Source organism: Leptonychotes weddellii, chromosome 3, assembly GCF_054177405.1.
Source record: "Leptonychotes weddellii isolate Sample4059 chromosome 3, ASM5417740v2, whole genome shotgun sequence".
Classification (NCBI taxonomy): Eukaryota; Metazoa; Chordata; class Mammalia; order Carnivora; family Phocidae; genus Leptonychotes; species Leptonychotes weddellii.
The window spans coordinates 161,400,448-161,419,869 of NC_138371.1; the positions used below are offsets into that span (position 1 = coordinate 161,400,448).

A 19,422-nucleotide genomic window follows, 5' to 3' on the forward strand; every position below is an offset into this window, starting at 1 on the left:
AGAGATGATGGACTCTGAAAAACAAACTGAGGGTTCTAGAGGGGAGGGGGGTGGGAGGATGGGTTAGCCTGGTAATGGGTATTGAGGAGGGCACATTCTGCATGGAGCACTGGGTGTTATGCACAAACAATGAATCATGGAACACTACATCTAAAACTAATGATGTAATGTATGGGGATTAACATAAGAATAAAAAAAATAATAAATTAAAAAAAAAAAAAAGCTGGTCAACAAATAGAGAGGCTGGCCTACCAGACATTTTGACTTCTAGAACTTAAAATTCTTGATATACTCATCTGCTGATAAATTTGTATACATTCTTAAATTATAGAACATGGGGAAAATATCTTCACAGCCATCATGGAATAGTAGCTCTACAGAATCATCTGCATTAATGGTGTGTGAAGTCATAACCACTTTACAAATATAATAATATAGTCAGCCTAAAAACATAATTAGTCTTCAAACTCTAGCATGGTATTTTTCATACAAATAAAATCTTCCCAGGCACATAACACTGTTTGAGGTAGAACTGCCAATTAAAATCTGTGATTCTCGTCTTTCCCTTTCAGTTGTAGACACAGTGGTATTTCAGAGGTTTCTAACAAGACAGTTTAAAAGTACAGGATAAATGTAAAGACAGGGAAATGCTCTTATTTAGCGGTACTAACAGATCCACACTGGAGGTGTTTTTCATGCCAAGGAATGTTTGTAGCGTCACTGAGATCTCTGTAGATGATATATTTGAGTTTATTGAGGACAGTTATTTCACCCATGGTGAACTTAATGCAAAAATGTTTCTGCAAGCTGCTTTACACTTTAATATTTCTAACTAATAGGACATTTCAAGTGTGCACGCTCCACTTGTACATACGTGTATACCTGCATTCCTCCTGACAATATACATTTTTTTCAATTGGTAAATAACATAGACAATGCTTCCACAGGGTTCCAGAACCACTGTATAATTTGTCTCCATTAGGACTCCTCACATTGTTGTGCAGTTATTTACGTGTCTGTCTCCTGCACTAGACTTTTTAGCTCCGTGGGTGAAAGAGTCAAATATCATTCCCTTCCCCAGCTCAGATCATGTTGTCGGGCACGAGGGGAGTGCCACAGCCAATGTTTGCTAGTTGAGTAAAGTATGTGGTTAATACATTTGGTATCCAGACTACTGAGAGGGCACAATATCCTGGTGTTTTCATTATTTTAACGTGTCGTAAGAAATGCCGTAAACACTACCATTTGTTCTAGTTCTTTCTGTCTTTCAAGGTATAATGCAATCATTTACAACAATCCCGATGAGAGTTCATTGCTCATAGAGGAGAAAACCAGAGTTAGTCCTTTGAAATTCATCAAGCCAGAATCCGAGCTCAGAAGAACACTCAGGTGAAACTGCTTAAGAAAAGACAGACTGGCTTAGTGTCTGGGAATTTCGGGTCTGTACATCCCGGTGCCTACAGTGATTGAGACAGTCATTTCCTCCCTGGCCTCATCTATTCATTGAGATTAAAAAGCTGAGAATTTGAAGAAAAGGCTGATAAGCAATTCCAATTATATTTGAAAAAATAAGTTGTGTAAAAAGAGCAAATAACATAGAGAAATCTACTCTAATGTATTAATCTGTGGAGAAATCTCTCATAGACATTCAGATGATTAGCCATTACCTTAGATAAATGGAGTGGAGAAATCCAGTGAGAACAGTGAGAAGGATAATCAATTTAATAAATTTCTCCATTCTGAGGGGAAACATTTCACTTTATTTTTCTTTAGCCTATCAATGCCAAAGAATGTTCTCCTAGAGTCTTCTGATGGTCTTCATCGACAGGAGTTATCAATTTAATTGAATATTTAAAATTGTAACAAGTCCCAATGGAGGGAGTATAAGCTCTGCACACTGGTCCAGAGCAACAGGATTAGCATCCAGATATTGTTATTAATGTTGACTAACTCTTAAAAGATTAATTAATTAAGAGGGTAAAGGACTATCTCTGACTTTTTAATATTTATATTAGTGAACATTTCACGTCTCAGATTGGTTTATTTTGTTTATCAACAGATATTTGTGGCACTAATAATAATGCTTAGTTATGAAACATCCTGAATTATTTATTCTCCATATTGGAAGAAGCAGTTTTCTGGAGCTCAAAAAACATATTTTCTCTTCAATTATTCTCTCACTGGCTTATCCCATAAACTGAAATTCCTGTATTCGATGTCTCTTTAAACTCAAATGGTTAGGGGTGCCTGGGTGGCTCAGTCAGTTTAGTGTCTGCCTTCGGCTCAGATCCTGATCCCAGGGTCCTGGGATCGAGCCCCGCATCAGGCTCCCTGCTCCATGGGAAGCCTGCTTCTCCCTCTGCCTGCCACTCCCCCTGCTTGTGCTCTCTCCCTCTCTCTCTCTTTTTTTTTTTTTAAAGATTTTATTTATTTATTTCAGAGAGAGAGAATGAGAGAGAGCACATGAGAGGGGGAGGGGCAGAGGGAGAAGCAGACTCCCTGCCGAGCAGGGAGCCCGATGCGGGACTCGATCCCGGGTCTCCAGGATCATGACCTGAGCCGAAGGCAGTCGCTCAACCAACTGAGCCACCCAGGCGCCCTCCCTCTCTCTCTTCAAATAAATTAATAAAATCTTGAAAAAATAAAAAGCAAACTCAAATGGTTGTAACAAAGCATATGTTAACTTGGTTAGACAATGCATCCCACCACCACCACCCGTAAAATACCGCTACCCAGAATTATAAGAGTAGGACATGGGAGAGGGGGGTTTTGATGAGGAAAGGAGCAGAAGAAGAGGTCAGAATGAGGCAGTGCCTCCTGGCAAGCAGTCAGAGTTCCCACAAATGCACTCCATACATAGTCCTGTTTGGTTTGAAGAGGAAGAAGCTAAATGTCCTAGAACGAAATGTGGTTACAGGGAAAGACACAGGTTGCAAAGACCAACTCTATATTTAATTTTCCAGTTAAGTCCATGCACTATACAATAAATGTGGTTACTAAATAACCTATTAGTATGCACAGATTGAACCCATGGCTCTGCAGTTAGGCTCAGCACTGACCTGATCCACATTGTGGTCCACTCCCGAACCCTCCCATTCCCATACTTCCACTGCATTCCCTTCTTCTGTTCTCTTACAAAATCCATCGAGATGACATCTCCTTAGTCTCTTCCATCCAGCCTGTCTCCATGTCCTCCAAATGACACTTCGCTCCCCAACTCCACTGCCTCTACTCAAAATCAGGACTGTTACTCATGCCCAGGCTCCTGCCACCACCTGTTAGCTGGTCTTCCTATCCTCAGGCTCTGCATACTCTACTCCCCAGGTACTTTGCAGCCCCTCCCTGAACTCATCCAACCTATCCAACCTTATCTGCTTCCATCCTCTAAAACATTAACTTTACAAGGGAAGCAGTGTCCTCACTCTCTCTTGTGAATCTTTTTTTAAATTTTATTTTATTATGTTATGTTAGTCACCATACATTACATCATTAGTTTTTGATGTAGTGTTCCATGATTCATTGTCAGCGTATAACACCCAGTGCTCCATGTAATACATGCCTTCCTTAATACCCATCACCGGGCTAACCCATCCCCCCCAAAAAAACCCTCAGTTTATTTCTCAGAGTCCATAGTCTCTCATGGTTTGTTTCCCCCTCCGATTCCCCCCCCCTTCATTTTTCCCTTCCTACTATCTTCTTTTTTTTTTTTTAACATATAATGTATTATTTGTTTCAGAGGTACAAGTCTGTGATTCATCAGTCTTACACATTTCTCAGCACTCGCCATAGCACATACCCTCCCCAATGTCCATCACCCAGCCACCCCATCCCTCCCAAACCCCTCCACTCCAGCAACCAGAAAGGGAGACAAACCATAAGAGACTCTTAATCTCAGGAAACAAACTGAGGGTCTCTTGTGAATCTTTAAAACTAGTATGACCATGGAGAAGACCTTAGCCTCTATAAATTTAACCAGCTCTTCCCATAGTAATACCTCCTTCATGCGTAGTTAAAGAATATGAGAAAATAACCTTCATCAGCCACCTTCTACAGGACCTGGCATACAGTTGGTATTCAGTAGACTTTCTGCTCCTCTCACATGCCTTCCCTGATCTTCCCATTCTTTGTCCATGCTCTTCATATATTCTTTCCTTTCATCCTTCATGTTCCTGGATTCTTTTTAGCTTCAGAAGTTGAAAGTATACGTTTTCCATGAAACTTCCCCCAGGTACCCAGCAAATGCTTCAACATCTACCTCTGGACCCGTTCTGGACCCAGAATCAGTAACATGCAGTCTATCATCTGTTACTCTCTAATAATCCCATGTGTGCTAGGCCAGTTTTTGCAGCCAAATTATAGGTTCTTTAAGGGCTGGACCCTTTTTATTTCTTGTAGAACCCAGCACAGTATAGAATGCTTAGGGATTGACCATGGCATAGCTGATTCATGGAGTGACGTGTGATCTGTCAGATATTTCCACTTAGGTCTCTGCTGGAATGTCATCTGCTTGAGGGGTTTATCTAATCACTCCATCTAAAGTAGCCCTTCCATCATACAGCACCCTCACTTTGCTCCTGGGTTTCTTTATAGCACTTATCTCTACTTGGTAATATGTCCATTATTTATTACTGTATTTCTTTACTTTCTGTCCCACTGCCATAAAAATGCAAGTCCCATGAGGTCAGGCACTTTATTTTTAACATTGCCATAGCCTCGGGGATGAGAAGAATGCCTGGCACTTGATAGTGTGGAAAGAAGGAGTGAATCTGTTTAGGATCTAGTTCTCTGATTGGCAATAAACTCTTATGACTTTGACTCAAATCCTAGTTCAAGTAAGCAGGTATAGGTTTTATATATCATTAAAAGGAATAAATGACTAGTATTAATAAACACTCACATGGACAACTGTAACAGGAAGCCCAGAAATCCCCCCATTAGAAAGGAGGCTTTACTACTCACGGTCCTTTCCTCTTACTTTTCTGATAAAACCCAGGACTAAGATATAAATGTCTTTTTATTAATCTGTCCTCTGTCCACTTACTTAAAGATAAACAGAGCCCAGGGCTGTATCATTATCTCAAATGAGAAGGGGAGTGTTTGGATGAATGAAGAATGACCTAAAACATGTTATGCAAGGTGCGAAGGGCTTTCCCATTCATGGCCAATGACTCAGACCTCCTACTACCATGTATTGGACGTAGTTCTCTTGTCTCCCAAGAAGCTAAGGTTTATAAAGTGTGCTTCTTAACAAAATGACTTTATGTCATTGTTTAGTTACCATTATTAATGAAAATACTTGTAGTGCTTTATGAAATGTGCTGTGGACATTTTTTTTTTTATTAACTGCACATAAATCCAGAGAAACCGTGCTCTGTTGGTGCCACCTCTTCCTTTAGAGATTTGCATCCAAGGCCAAAACCTGAGTCATAATGAGAAAACCTGCTGAATCCAAATTCTTTCTCTGTGTGCTTCTCTCATGCTGCATGGAGCATTTCATTTCTCTACACAGTAAAGTACCATATATATATATATATATATATAAAATTTGATCAAGGAGGAAACTGACATATGAAAAGTTTTACTTTGCTATGATTCATGATAGAAATCACCTGAAATTCATATGATCCATTATCTGCAAGAATATGCATTCATACCCTCAGGTCGGTAATTACAAAAGTTAGTCATATGCAAGTGAATTCAAATGTCAGTTACCTATTTCATGTAAGACCAAGCACTATTTGTGATGAAGAAATAAATACTCTTAGAGCTTCTCTCAAAAACATGTGGGGGTTTTGTTTGTTTGTTTGTTCTAAATGTCCTCAGTTGAAAAGGTAGTGAGGAATTCTCTTATCCAGACCTTGAGACTATTATTATCCCATCTTAAGTTAATCAAGTTGAAGTCCAGACAGTTTGATTACTTGTCCAAGATTGCAAAGCTTTTTTGGCACAAGAAGCAGGCCAGAACTCAAGTACAGTGCTTTTTATACAATGCTGAGTCACTTGAAGACGCTGTATTGGAGCGCGCAGTCTTGGAGGCTAGGTATCACAGCAACGGGCGTAGAAGCTGGAAATCTCAGGACAAGATTAGAGGCAGTGAGAAGAATGGTTTGACGGCAAGTGAGGTGAGAGATTATGTCAAGGATAAACTATATCCTGGATTTTTCTTTCTCTAGTAAACAGTGGTACAATTACAAAGTTGTTACTTGGGTTGGGGGGTGTGTATTTTTGCTTTTGAGCAGGAAAATGGCATGAGCAAAGCAGTGTTTTGAATGACTAAACTAGCACTGAGGCGCATGTTGAATAGGATGAGATTCACCAAGAAGCCAAGAGATAGGCTGGGAGGCTACTTACAATGGTCTTTCTAGGTTATAATAAGGGCCTTCCGCCGATATTAGTATCTTCCATTTTTGTGACCGTATGCTTTTCAAATACTTCTCACAAATATTATTACATTTCATCATGACGAGTCTGCAAAGAAGGCAGGGGAAATTGTAACCACTGTACAAGATACAAGAAACAGCAGCCTGGAGACAACAGGTAACTTGTCCTCACTGCTAATGTGGTTATTGAGCTGAGAGTGGAATCCTTGACTAAGGTCTGAAAGCACTTTCCACTATACATCTTGTTCTTTGTTCCCTTAACTGTTGATATACTGGAAATACACATACCAAATATATATATTTATACACACACACACACACATACCGTATATAATATATATATGTGTATTTCATTGGTTACACATGTCTTAGACTTTCTAATTTAAATAACATACAGCCAACTTACTCCTTAGCTCTCAGAAAGGAACTTCCCTTGATGGATGATTGGGTGAGATAATCCTCCTTTTCTTCTCCAAAAACACTGAATTTCACCTTCTTTCTTTTCTTTTTCATTTTGATTTTTGTTTTTTTCCTTTTTGGTTCTAGGTTAGAAATCCATGAGAACAGTCTCTGCTTCTATGAATTTTTAAAAATGCCTTATCCATTTGACCTAGCCACTGATCCACATTTTTAATTACAGAAGGCTTTAGGAAGAGAATTCAATAAAGATGCTCAAACTGTCATGCCCAACAGCATTCTTGAAGCGTGCATTTACAGGGCTCTATCTTGAGTGCTAGAATATCTGGTGACAGAGAGGCTGGTATACGCATGACTGGGTTGTCCTCCCTGGAGGGACAGAAAGCAGGTGGCTAATGTGAGAGCGTACTGGTGGAGTGGAATGCTGGGGAGTGCCTTTTTGTATTGCATATCACAGAGATACTGTCACAAGAGTTTGTAGGAAGTAGATCACATTCAAATATACTTTCTTCATGGTGAAGAAAAAATAATCTGTAAGTATGGTCTTCGCTCCTTAGGTGGACATGGGTCTTTAAAATGGCAGGCAAAAGAGTCTGACTTAGCAAAGAGAACACAAGAGGCCAAGAATAGAAGTCCCAGTCCCAGTTCCTTACACAGCCTCACTCACCTGGATGGATCTCATTTCCCACAGCTGAATGCAGCAAGATCCTCCCAACTTTGACCTTAAGGGGCAGGATTGATTATACATCAGATAAGTCTGTATTTTATCACTAATTGTACAAAATGCTACAATATCACTAGAAAACCAAAGGGTCTTTATTTTAACAATCTTTAAAGGAAAAGCTTTCTCAGGATAAAGGAAGGACATTATCTGGGAACTCCTTTTATTAAGAAGCAATTTTCCTAGTGAAGAATTCTGAATACAAGTAAGGACATGTGTTTTTATTTGACAGACTATCTTATTAGTGGTTCAAAAGCAAGACTTGTAATTGCTTTCCCTTAAAAACAGGCAAGTTGTTTTCTCAGGAAGCCTACTGTAATGTGAGCCACTATGGAAAATTAGAGAAATGATGACTTTTAATTATTAATGAACTAGAGAAAGAGATGGAATTTGGTCATGGAAAAGCTCTCACCAGCACCTTATAGAATATTATGAAGAAAGTCCCAGTCCTACTTTATCACATGGATGGGGGGTTGAAGTGGGATGTTTGAAGGTATTCATGCATGCTCCCTCTTGGGGAAAGTAGATGAATGAGCAGCCCTAAGAAATTCTGTCTCTCACATTTGGGGATATGCCAAGAATCCGGTCAGAGGCCTGCAAGCTATTGTAGGAGTCAAAGCGCGTGTGATCTAGGAAACAAACCAGAGCCAGGACCTGTAAAACAAGGCCGAGGTGATTAAGTCACCCCCAGAGTGTAAAATATGAGCCAGACCTCAGAAACAGAAGCAAATCAGAACCAAGAATCCAGCTCTTAGCCAACACAAAGTAGAGAACAGAAACAAGAGCAAGCCAACCCAGGTATCATTGTTTGATCAACTTCTTGGAACAAACAGGCAAAGACTGATGTTTATTAAGAGCCCAATGCATGCCAGACACTGTTCCTTTCCCTTCAGGATCTCATCAAGTCTGCCTGCAGTCCTAACAGCTTATTGATAAAGATAATGACCTCTCAGAAGAGATTTAGTAACCTGCCGAAGGTCACTTAGCTAATAAACCATAAAATCAGATCTGTGTAATTTCAGAGCTGGTGGTTCTTCACTACCTGGTGCCCTACACTGGGGAAAAATGAATAGATGAGACATGCTCTGCATTTCCAGATTTAATTACGTGACAGCCCTATAGTCATCTTTGACTGAGTTTGCTTTGGAGTCTAACACTGAATGGGAACTTGGATTTGCAGTCCTGAGCATCTGGGAAGGTCCTTTTAGATCCCATGGAGAAACCCTGAATATCTAATCATCCTAGGGGGGCATGGATATTAGCCCACTGAACACTATTTACAGTAGAATGGTCTCCAGTCTTTTCTTTTTTAAACCTTTAAACCCAGTGCTATTAGCATTTTGCCAATGTTGGCAGACCTCTTGTAGGAGGCATAGATGAAGTTTAGGAACTCTTTTGTGAGGTCTTCTGCAGCCCTAGGACAGGTCCAATTTCATAACAATTAAGAAATCTGAACACAGTGGAGCACTAGAGAGCCCCTGTTCCCAAGCCACAAGCCACTGGGTGGTAGTGCCCAGCTACCAACCTCCCAAAGGCTACAGAAGCCCATTCTATTGATTTCCTAGGGATGAAGATTAGACAGCCACAGGATTGTGTGAAACCTACATGGCCAAATTCACTGGCATCTCTCCTTCTACACTGTCATCAAAAATCTTTGCCTGGATTTAGGGTTTCCTTGGTAGGAGCTGTGACCCAATCCATCTCTCAGGCTCAACAGCCCAGTCAGCGCAGAGTCTGCAAGAGGCTGGGTGATCATTTTCACGTCCTCTTACCCATGGGCTTTGAGAACACAGTCATTAACATACAGCAGCTCCTGGATTACTGTACAAAGGACTTTTAATCATGTTCTAAATCAATTGAATTGGAAGACTTTCTCAGAGAAACTTCGTGGTGCCAACTTCTATGTCCTTTATTAAGTACTCAAGCATGGCTGCATAAAACCAATTAAGTCTGAACCTATTATGCTTTCAGTTCTTTACTACACTGGCAAGGGAGAATATGGCAGATAATCTTATCAATTCTGACAAAATCAATTTTAAGTCAGGTAGAGAACTTTAGGATATCAGTGACCCCAAGGCAATTAAAAGTGTTTAATACTTAAGTCTCAGACTACTGAGACCATCAAATAATTTTGTAAAGCCAGTGAATGAAGATATCTTGATTTTTTTCCTCAAATTTCAGTTTTCAACATTCTGCTGTACTCAGAATCGAGAGCCATATTGAAATTCCAGGAGGACATCATCGGTAATGCCATTCAATAATAAATCCCAATTGATTCAGGCCAGTTTTCTGTTTGGCAGCTATTAATGGAGAGAAGATGTTGTAGTAGCCAGCAAAGTTAAATTTCCTCCTTTTCTTCTTAAAGGTTCCTATAAATTCCCTTAAAATTCAATGTATTCCAAATCAATGCATTAATGGTAATTATTATTATTATTTATAATTATTATAATTGACATTACGTGAGCATTTATTATGTGTCAGGCTCTGAGTTATGTACAGTCAATTCTCTTTATTCATAGTAGTTAGGTTGTATAAAGTCACTGTGAATGCAAGCACTGAATTAGTGAACACTGAATTATTGCTCCTAGGGGAAATACAGGGTTGGGTTTCTGTGAGTCTGTGTTCACAACATTCTCATCAACCAGTCAATACAGAACCTTGTTTTATATGTTTCTCCTTAAGGACACCTTATTTAATGTATATTGTTAATTCATTAATGTTGACCTCATGGCCAATAGCACTATAACTCATGCCTGAATGAAGCTTATCTAACAAACGTTATTTTCTCCGTAAAGCACATCCCAGCCTTCTTGATCTCAGAAACACCAGACATCACTTCAGCTCTGCACTTGAGGCCCTTTTTTTTTTTTTTTAAAGATTTTATTTATTTGACAGAGAGAGCATAAGCAGAGGGAGAGAGAGGGAGAAGCAGACTCCCTGCTGAGCAAGGAGCCCGATGTGGGACTTGATCCCAGGACCCTGGGATCATGACCCAGGTTGAAGGCAGCCGCTTAACCGACTGAGCCACCCAGGCGTCCCCTTGGGGCCCTTTTTAAACAGTGAAATCACCAACAAAAAGCATAAAAATGTGAAAAACATAACGCTAAAGAGGCTGCAAAAAGGACACTGGTTTACAGCATGAGAGCTGAAACAAGAAGGCAGACCTTTCTTTTGTTCAACCTCAGTAGAGAATGTGGGCATCAGGTGAATCAAATTTTTCATAGCTCTACCCACGCACATATCCACAAATGACTTCAAGTATTGAGTTGGAGGTTGCAAACAAATTTTAGCGAGTAGGCGAATTTGCAAATACAGAATCTGCAAATAATGAGGATCCACTGTATTGAGCAAGCATTACTTATTTATTCCTCATCTCAACACCACAAGATGGGAATTATTATTATGATCTCGGTTCTATAGCTGAGTAAATGGAAGCTTGTGGGGGCGCTGGTGAGGAAAGTGGCCAAGGCCAAGCAGTTGGTAAAGGGAAGAACCAAGATTGAGACCCCAGCTGTCTGACTCTATAACTTGTTTACTGCACAATGGCTCTCTCATCCCTCACCTGCCAATATAATGCAATGTTTGAAACTTATCAGATTATGCAGCAGCATATCTGGAAGGCTAGAATTGTTCCTGACTCTTACAAGACCTCAAAATAGAAAGTGGAAGTTAAAAATTAACAAAAATTGTTGCTTCGGTAGATGCTGCCTTTAGGGTACTTCATATCCTGTCACAAAAGGCCAATGGGTGCCAATGTGTTTCTATCATTTCATCAAGATGTACCTCTTCTCTGCGATGTAGTTAGAACCCATTTTCTGCAATTCTGTGAAAGACTTAAAAAGAACAAGTACAGAAAGACCTCGCCAAAGATTTGTTGGGTTTTGTTTTGTTTTGTTTTTTTGGCTTCAGGTTGCTGTGATTGGGGAGGGTAATTGTATCATCTATTTACCAATCTATGAAAATGTAAAAATGGAAAGAGAAACAATCAAGGTAGGGAGGCCACTTTGGTACAACTTGGATTCTTACCATTTCTGTACCAGGATATAAAGGTGTACTTTGAAATTTTAGGTATCTCTCCTGAAACAAACAGAAACATCTGAAAGAGTCTGATGTTGTTGATATTCCCATTCCATAATGGAAATGAGCTATGCTGTCTACTAACCTGATTCTAGTTTTGTAAATCAATCAATAGAGCACTTCAAAATTATATAAAAGATCATATTCTTTTGATTCACCTTTGGATAGCAAAGCAGGCAAATGATCTGTAGTGTTCTGAAGGAGACTACACAAAAACATTTGCATCAGAATTATAATAGATGTAGCCAGCCCAAGTCGACAAGCAATTAATTTTGTTACATAGACCTCTGGAACCAGTGATCCATGAATTGGTATTCACTAGGTGGTTATTTAAATCCAATCTTGAAAACTTGATACAGTCCTCATTCATTAAAATATGAAAGATGATGATGACCAGGAGATACGGGTGCTTGGAATCATCAGTTTCAACCTGGCTTATGGAGTCACTAAAATGAAAAGAGAACACAAGAGTCATAACCCTTTTTAAGTCCATTCCTCACTATGGTAACTGGCATGAAAGAAACCACAGAGCCAGAGATCAAAGCATGTGTGTGTGTATGAGAGAGAGAGTGTGTGTGTGTTTTAAAGGTATCTTAAGCATATATTTTTAGTTCTAAGTAGTTCTAAAGAATGAACACTTGCTTACAGGATTCAGGACTTATTTGAATTTATTTCACTTAATGACCTGATGGCAGAAGTTGTAAAATGAAGCCATCTGGATGTGATCAGCACATCTAATCCTGGAGAGAACTCACTGAGTATTCCATGTACATGCAGAATTCCTGTGAAGTTTGAAACAATGCTAGCACAGGCAAAAGTACAAGAAAATTGGCCCTGAAATCTAAATGTATGCATTTGAAAATGCAATATTTCAATTAAATATGAAAAAGAGTCCTATGGCTGTGGAAAAATACCTAAGGATGTTAAATGCAGCAACAAGACTGAGAGGTCCTCCCATTGCTATTTATTTAGCTTGTTCCCAAGTTTATGTCAGGGCATCATTCAACTTTACAATGACACTAGATTCAGCCACAGAGCTTGAAGATGTTACTTCTATTATTTCTAAAAAATGGAACAGCTGAAGGCTTCCTTCCTGTTTACAGTGTTCAGAGGGAAATTGTACAGCTCCAACAGGGTAGAGATGGGAAAGCAATAGTGCTGGATAAACAAATGATATTATGGCTTAGATATGGCAGCACGAGTTTGAAAGTTTAATCAGATAGCTGGAAAAAAACATGGCTGCGTACTGGGGTATCAGTGAAGGAAAGTCTGTTACAGAAATTACTGGTACCTCTTGCTTCTCCTATGAGCCCAACAGTTCCACAAAGCCTTTTAAATATAAAGGTAAACTATTACACATAAAATTTAAATATGGTTTGGTTCAAAGATACAAACATCGGAAAAAGAGTTCTCCATTGGTGATGCTATTTCTCATTATCTGGTGTCAGGAATGTTTTCCTTCTGTTTTTTCCCAAATGTACCTCAAAATATGAGCAGTGTTCTTCCTCTATAAAGAAGAAATTGTAGTAAAGTTTACAGTCCCTCTTGTATTAACTCAGTTTTATGATTTTATTTCAATTATTTGCTTAATCTTAAAGAAATTGTGAACCTCACAGTTAGTAGAACAATCAGGACTCTACAACACTAATGTAGATTACTTTTCCCTTCATTTTCTCACCACTTAAATATTTTACGTGTATGCTTTCTAGTGCAATTATTGTATGAAGAATTGTGGAATGCCTACTATGTAGGATTGCTATGTAGGATTGCTATGTAGGATTGCAAATAAAAATTCAGGGCACATGGTTGAATTTGAATTTCAAATAACCAACAAATAATTTTTTTTAGTATAAGTATGTCCTAAATATTGCAACGCTAAAAAAATTACATCTTGGTTATCTGAAATTCAAATGTAACTGGCCATCTTATTTCTTATATGGCCACCCTACCTAAAGGAAAGGTGTCATGCTAGAATCTTAGAGGGATACATTAAAAGATAGATTTGGGCACTACCTTGACAGAAGCATGCCCATAAATTAAGATAAAATGTAATCAACAGTGTTGAATTCCCTCAGATATGCATACATGTCAGTGAGTTAAAAAGACCCAAAGAAAGAGAAGTACTAGGAAGGGAATGTACTGGAAGCAGTGAGCTTTCCAATTTTGTCATGTGGTATATGAAAAAGAGACTAGTGGGAAGTAAGAGTGAGATCGGGCTCCTCCCAGGCTAAGGAGTTTAAACTTGGTTCTCCAGATCAGCACTGTCCAATTAGAAAACTAATGGGAGCCACCAATGCAAATCACAAATGTAATTTTAAATTTTCTAGTAGCCATATTGAAAATGTAAAAAGAAGCAGGTGGGTAGCCAGCCCCCAAGATGACCCCTGGTTAAGTCATGCTCTTACACAACCCCTTTCATCCGTGGATTTGGGCTGGCCCTGTGCAGCCAGTAGAATATAGCAAAAGGGATGATGTGTGACTTAATGCACATGGGTCATTGCAAGTAGTGCAGCTTCAGCCTTGGTCTCTTGGATCACTTTTTCTGCAGGAAGTCAGCTATCATGACACAAAGGCACTCAAGAAGACCCATGGAGAGGCCCCCAGCTAACAGATCGAACCAACCTGGCAGCCATATGAGTAAACCACTTTAGAAAGGATCCTCTAGTCCTTGTCAGCCTAGCAGATAATCTGACAGCAACTGCATGAAAAAATGCAAGTGAGAACTGCCCCGTCAAGGTCTTTCCAAGGTCCTGAACAAAAACTAGAAGAGATAATAAATGATTCCTGTTGTTTAATACCACTAAGTTTTAGTTGTGATTGGTTATGCAACAATAGTTAACCATACCGTGGTGAAATAAATTATGGTTCCTCCATACCATAGAATACCCTATAGCAATGAAAATGTCCTACAGCAGTGTGCAGTTATTTGCAGCTATCTCTGGTTAATTTTAAAAAACAAACTATTAAGTCACATGTATTACATGATCTTATATATTTTTTGTAAATGACTTTTGTATGGATAGAGAAAAGACTAAAAGCATAGTCACCAAAATATAAATAGGAAATATTTATAATGGTGAGACTATGAATCATTTTCATTATATTCTTTCTAACTTTAAGTATTATCTACATTTTTATCAATGACCATGTACTTATTTTATAATAAAAAGCAGTTGAAATTTGTTTTAATAACATTTTATTTAATTCCATATATCCACAATATTATCATTTCAACATGTAACTGGTATAAAATTATTAATGAGATAGGTTGTTTTTGTTTTGTTTTGCTTACTAACTGTTCAAAGCCTATTGTGCAATTTACACTTTTAGGACATTTTAATTCAGACCAACCACATTTCAAGGGATCGATAGTCCCATGTGGCTAGTGGCTGGCATGCTGGACAGCACAACTCTGAGGAGGGAGGAATCACTAGTGGTTTGGGAGCAGAAGAGTCATGGTATCAGAGGCGAGCTTCAGTTCAGCCATGTTATTACATGAGATAAGTTGGAGAGGTTGGAAAGGGAGAGAACATTTAATAGGGCGTTCCAATAATGGGTAACATGTAAAGAAAATCTGACCTGTCATGGAAATAGAAAAGGGGATAAAGGAATTACAATAGAGGTGATGTTTACGAATGCTTATTCTATACACAGTACTTTTACAGTACCCTGCCGGTGTGGATAGAAGCAGGTAACAGATATTTTCTCCAATGTCGTCAAGTATGCCGCCCAAATAGAGAAAGCCACACAGCTTTCTTCAAGTGGAAAGATCTTTAGTCAGAAGATACTCAAATTGCATATATAAACATAGAGGGAGAAAAAAGCAAAAGTTTTGCAGTAAAGGCTTCTTCCTGGAATTTTTCACTTCTCCCAGTTTCTAGAGATAAACACAGAAAGATATATTTTTAACAGAGCGAAAATGTCTGAAACTTTCTTTGGTACTGACAACTCAAAATACAGAATTCTGTTTCATTGGAATTTGTAAACTGAGAAAAAATATTTTTATGAGTATAAAAGGAGCCAAGAAGGGACTACATCACTGAACCTGCCACAGAATCAGAAATTTAAATGTATCTCAGGACCCATTTTTTTGTCACAAGAGAAATAATTCTATTGAGTCATTAAGAATATAGAGTTCTAGCTACAGTAGTTCACACATATACATTTTAATGAATGAAACTTGCCATTAGCCAGGCTCTTGTGTATAAACCAGTTTATTTGAGAGGGACTTTATTGTTTTAGAGTGTTTCACATCCATTATTACATATGATTTTTTTTTCCAGTAACTCCCTTGACATAGCATTATTACCTACATTTTTGCAGATGAGGAAATTGAAATTCTGAGAGAAGTAACTTGTCCTCAATCACAGAAATTCATAGGCCAGATCAGAAATAAGAATCCCAGGCAGGGCGCCTGGGTGGCTCAGTCGGTTAAGCGTCTGCCTTTGGCTCAGGTCATGATCCCAGGGTCCTGGGATCGAGTCCCGCATCGGGCTCCCTGCTCAGCCAGGAGCCTGCTTCTCTCTCTCCCACTCCCCCTGCTTGTGTTCCCTCTCTCGCTGTCTCTCTCTGTCAAATAAATAAATAAAATCTTAAAAAAAAAAAAAAAAAGAATCCCAGGCATTTGTATTCAAGTCTAGCTGATAAGACTTCCGTGTCCAATAAATTGAGAATTAACCATGTTGGTAGTTACAGCCAAACAGAATATTCCCAGTCTCTTAGGAATAAACTATAAGCATTTTAGAGTGGATGAATTTTTAAATGTTAGATATTAAGATGAACAAATATGGGGATGTATGAGGAAAAACCAGAAGGAAGAGAATTAATGATTCCATTTCCCTCAAAACTTGGCTGCTGCAGCATTGAGTCTATAATACCTCGTGACAGTAGAATAATACTAATCATCATATCCACTGTCACTAGTAAAATGTTGAGGAATGAGACTAAAACATATAATAACTTTTTTAAAATGTCAGTATAAAGACAGTAATATTTCAAAGTAAAAAGGACCATAAAGTTAACATCGATTGAACTTTTTAATGATAATGGTATGTTTAATATTTTTTCCATATTCCATAGTGAGACATTTTCTATAAAGTGTTTTAGATTACATATGAAGGTGCCAACATAAAGCGATAGACTCAGAAAAATGTAGTTCCTATAGTGATTCATTTGCTACAGAGGTTTTGAGTAACTATAATGCATTTAGCACAATACCAAGCACATAGTAAGTGCTCAAGTTTATGTAGTATTACTAACATTTTGAGTAAAGGAAATACCAAATAAGGTAATGGATGTGAAAGTAGTTTGAAGACAATAAAACAAGGTACAAATAAAGGTATGATTAAAATGAGTCAAGTTGGAGGCACTTGGGTGGCTCAGTCGGTTAAGCATCTGCCTTTGGCTCAGGTCATGATCCTGGGGCCCTGGGATCGAGCCCCATGTCAGGCTTCTCTGCTCAGCAGGGAGGCGGGTGAGGGGAGGGTCTGCTCTCTCTCTCTCCAATGAATAAACAAAAAGTCTTTTTAAAAAATGAGGCAAGTTGTTTAACGAGTATAGAGTTTCAGATTTGCAGGGTGAAAAAGTCCTGGAGATTTGTTTCACAACAACATGAAGATACTTAACACTGCTGAACTGTCCACATAAACATAATTAAGATGGCAAATGTTCAGTTGTGTGTTTTATCCCAGTAAACACAAATGAGGCACCACAGCTGGAGGAAGAATTGGACAGGCTTCCTGTCATTAGCATGTTATCAAGTGCCCTTTCCCTCCATAGCCATCACATTGTGCTGGATTCCCTGTGCTCTCTTCTTCCACAGGTAGGTTAATTTGAGGCCACCAGGGTTCACAGATCAGCTGACTGCTACAACCTTGCCCTGAGAGAAACGTACATGAAGACAAGGAGAGTCAGACAAAATGTCCGTTAAGAAATGTAATGTGGAAACTCTTCAATGTCATTTAATTCTACTTGCAATCCCTTTCCTGGGATTCTTCCTTCACAGCTATTGTGGTACAACACCGAACAGTTTAATATAAAGTGAAAAAGAGTCAGATGTTTCACTTATAGGAAGTCAAGCCTTTGGACATTTTGGACAAAAGTCATTGATTAGTTGATATATCACCCCTGTACACCATTCTGAGTGTATTTGTTACCTTCTTTATCCTAATAATCTCAAGAATTGTAAAAGGATGTATGCTGAGGAAAGAATGATGTAAATCGTTAGGTATAGAGTTTCTACAATATTAGAAACATGTTAGAATATTTATCAAATTTCAATATCCTGCATTTATTTTGCAATCAAACAGAGCCCCTGTAAGAAAGAATGTGGGCAATAGCAGGCAAGGGACCCAGGCTGTTAGGAATCTTTTGACTCTCTATTAAATAGGTCCATTTACACCACAGCTGGATTCTTTGTTGGATTGTTTCTTTCTCTAGTGAATGCAGGTGAGCCTGAGGAGTTTATAAATGATTTTCTGAGTAGGAAAGATGAGAGATTAAACTTTAGCATGCTTTAGTCTGATCTCCTAAGAGGCAGGTATTTAATCTTGCTGAAGTGTCTTGATGCACATTATTTGACTAAATGAGAAGGCAAAATATTTGACAGGACAATAAGACTAATATATATTTTTTTATTTCTTGACATTCTGCATTTATTTGGGAATAAATCTGCGAATTTCTGCTTAACACAGTCAGTATGCATATCATGAGGGGATACACCCATAGAATTAAATTTATATACCCATGAACCTGAAAGCCTTGTGAAGCCCTTAGCAGTCTACAAGAATGCATGATGACTGCAGTAAAAAAATATTTAACCCACAAGTGAGGAGAGGATTGATTGCTCTAGAGAGCTCACACCATAACTAATTCACAGAGACTCTTTCTTATGATGAAGATAGTCTATGTCATTCTGACCCATAAAGTATACTGTTTTTACAACAAACTTATTGTAATAATTCATCTTAAATGCCTTATGGACATATTTTCTTGTGATTTTCAAATAAGAATCATTTGGTATTCTTGTTTTCAAAATAAGTTTGGGGATTAAAAAAGATAAGTAGCATTAAGTAGCATTGTTATATTTGCTTCAGAAATATAGAGATATAATATTGCATATAAGATGTAAATGTTCCCTTCTTAATATTTACCAAAGAAATATTATTGTGCACATTCCTGGGTATTTTTGCACTTTATTTATTTTTTTTTTTTTGTAATTTTTTTTTTTTAAGATTTTTTTTTTTTTTTTTTTGTGAGAGAGAGAATGAGAGAGAGAGAGCATGAGAGGGAGGAGGGCCAGAGGGAGAAGCAGACTCCGAGCTGAGCAGGGAGCCCGATGTGGGACTCGATCCCGGGACTCCAGGATCATGACCTGAGCCGAAGGCAGTCGCTTAACCAACTGAGCCACCCAGGCGCCCTATTTTTGCACTTTAAAGCTCATTTGGGGAGATACTGAAGCTGCATACAGACGACTTTATTCGCAAATGAACAAATGGGCAATAACTAATCCCTGGTGTGATTTTTTTTTTTAAAGATTTTTTATTTATTTATTTGAGAGAGAGAGAATGAGAGAGCACATGAGAGGAGGGAGGGTCAGAGGGAGAAGCAGGCTCCCCGCCGAGCAGGGAGCCCGATGCGGGACTCGATCCCGGGACTCCAGGATCATGACCTGAGCCGAAGGCAGTCGCTTAACCAACTGAGCCACCCAGGCGCCCCTGGTGTGATTTTTTAATCCAAGTAAAAATAATTTCCAATTTCTTCTCATGCACTGCTTTACCACTGCTCTGTCAATTTGAAACTCATTTTTTATTAAAAAGTAAAGGCATA

General features: G+C 38.6%; 1 protein-coding gene and 1 long non-coding RNA gene across 2 annotated transcripts in view; both read left to right on the forward strand.

The window, feature by feature from the left end:
* GPC6 (glypican 6) overlaps positions 1–19,422 on the forward strand; it is a 1,026,790-nt gene that overhangs the window by 727,649 nt on the left and 279,719 nt on the right. The gene's annotated exons all lie outside the window — the stretch shown is intronic.
* Positions 10,386–18,589, forward strand: LOC145720685 (uncharacterized). Its single transcript, XR_014143858.1, has 2 exons — positions 10,386–16,000; positions 16,216–18,589. It is a non-coding gene; the product is annotated as an uncharacterized LOC145720685 (long non-coding RNA).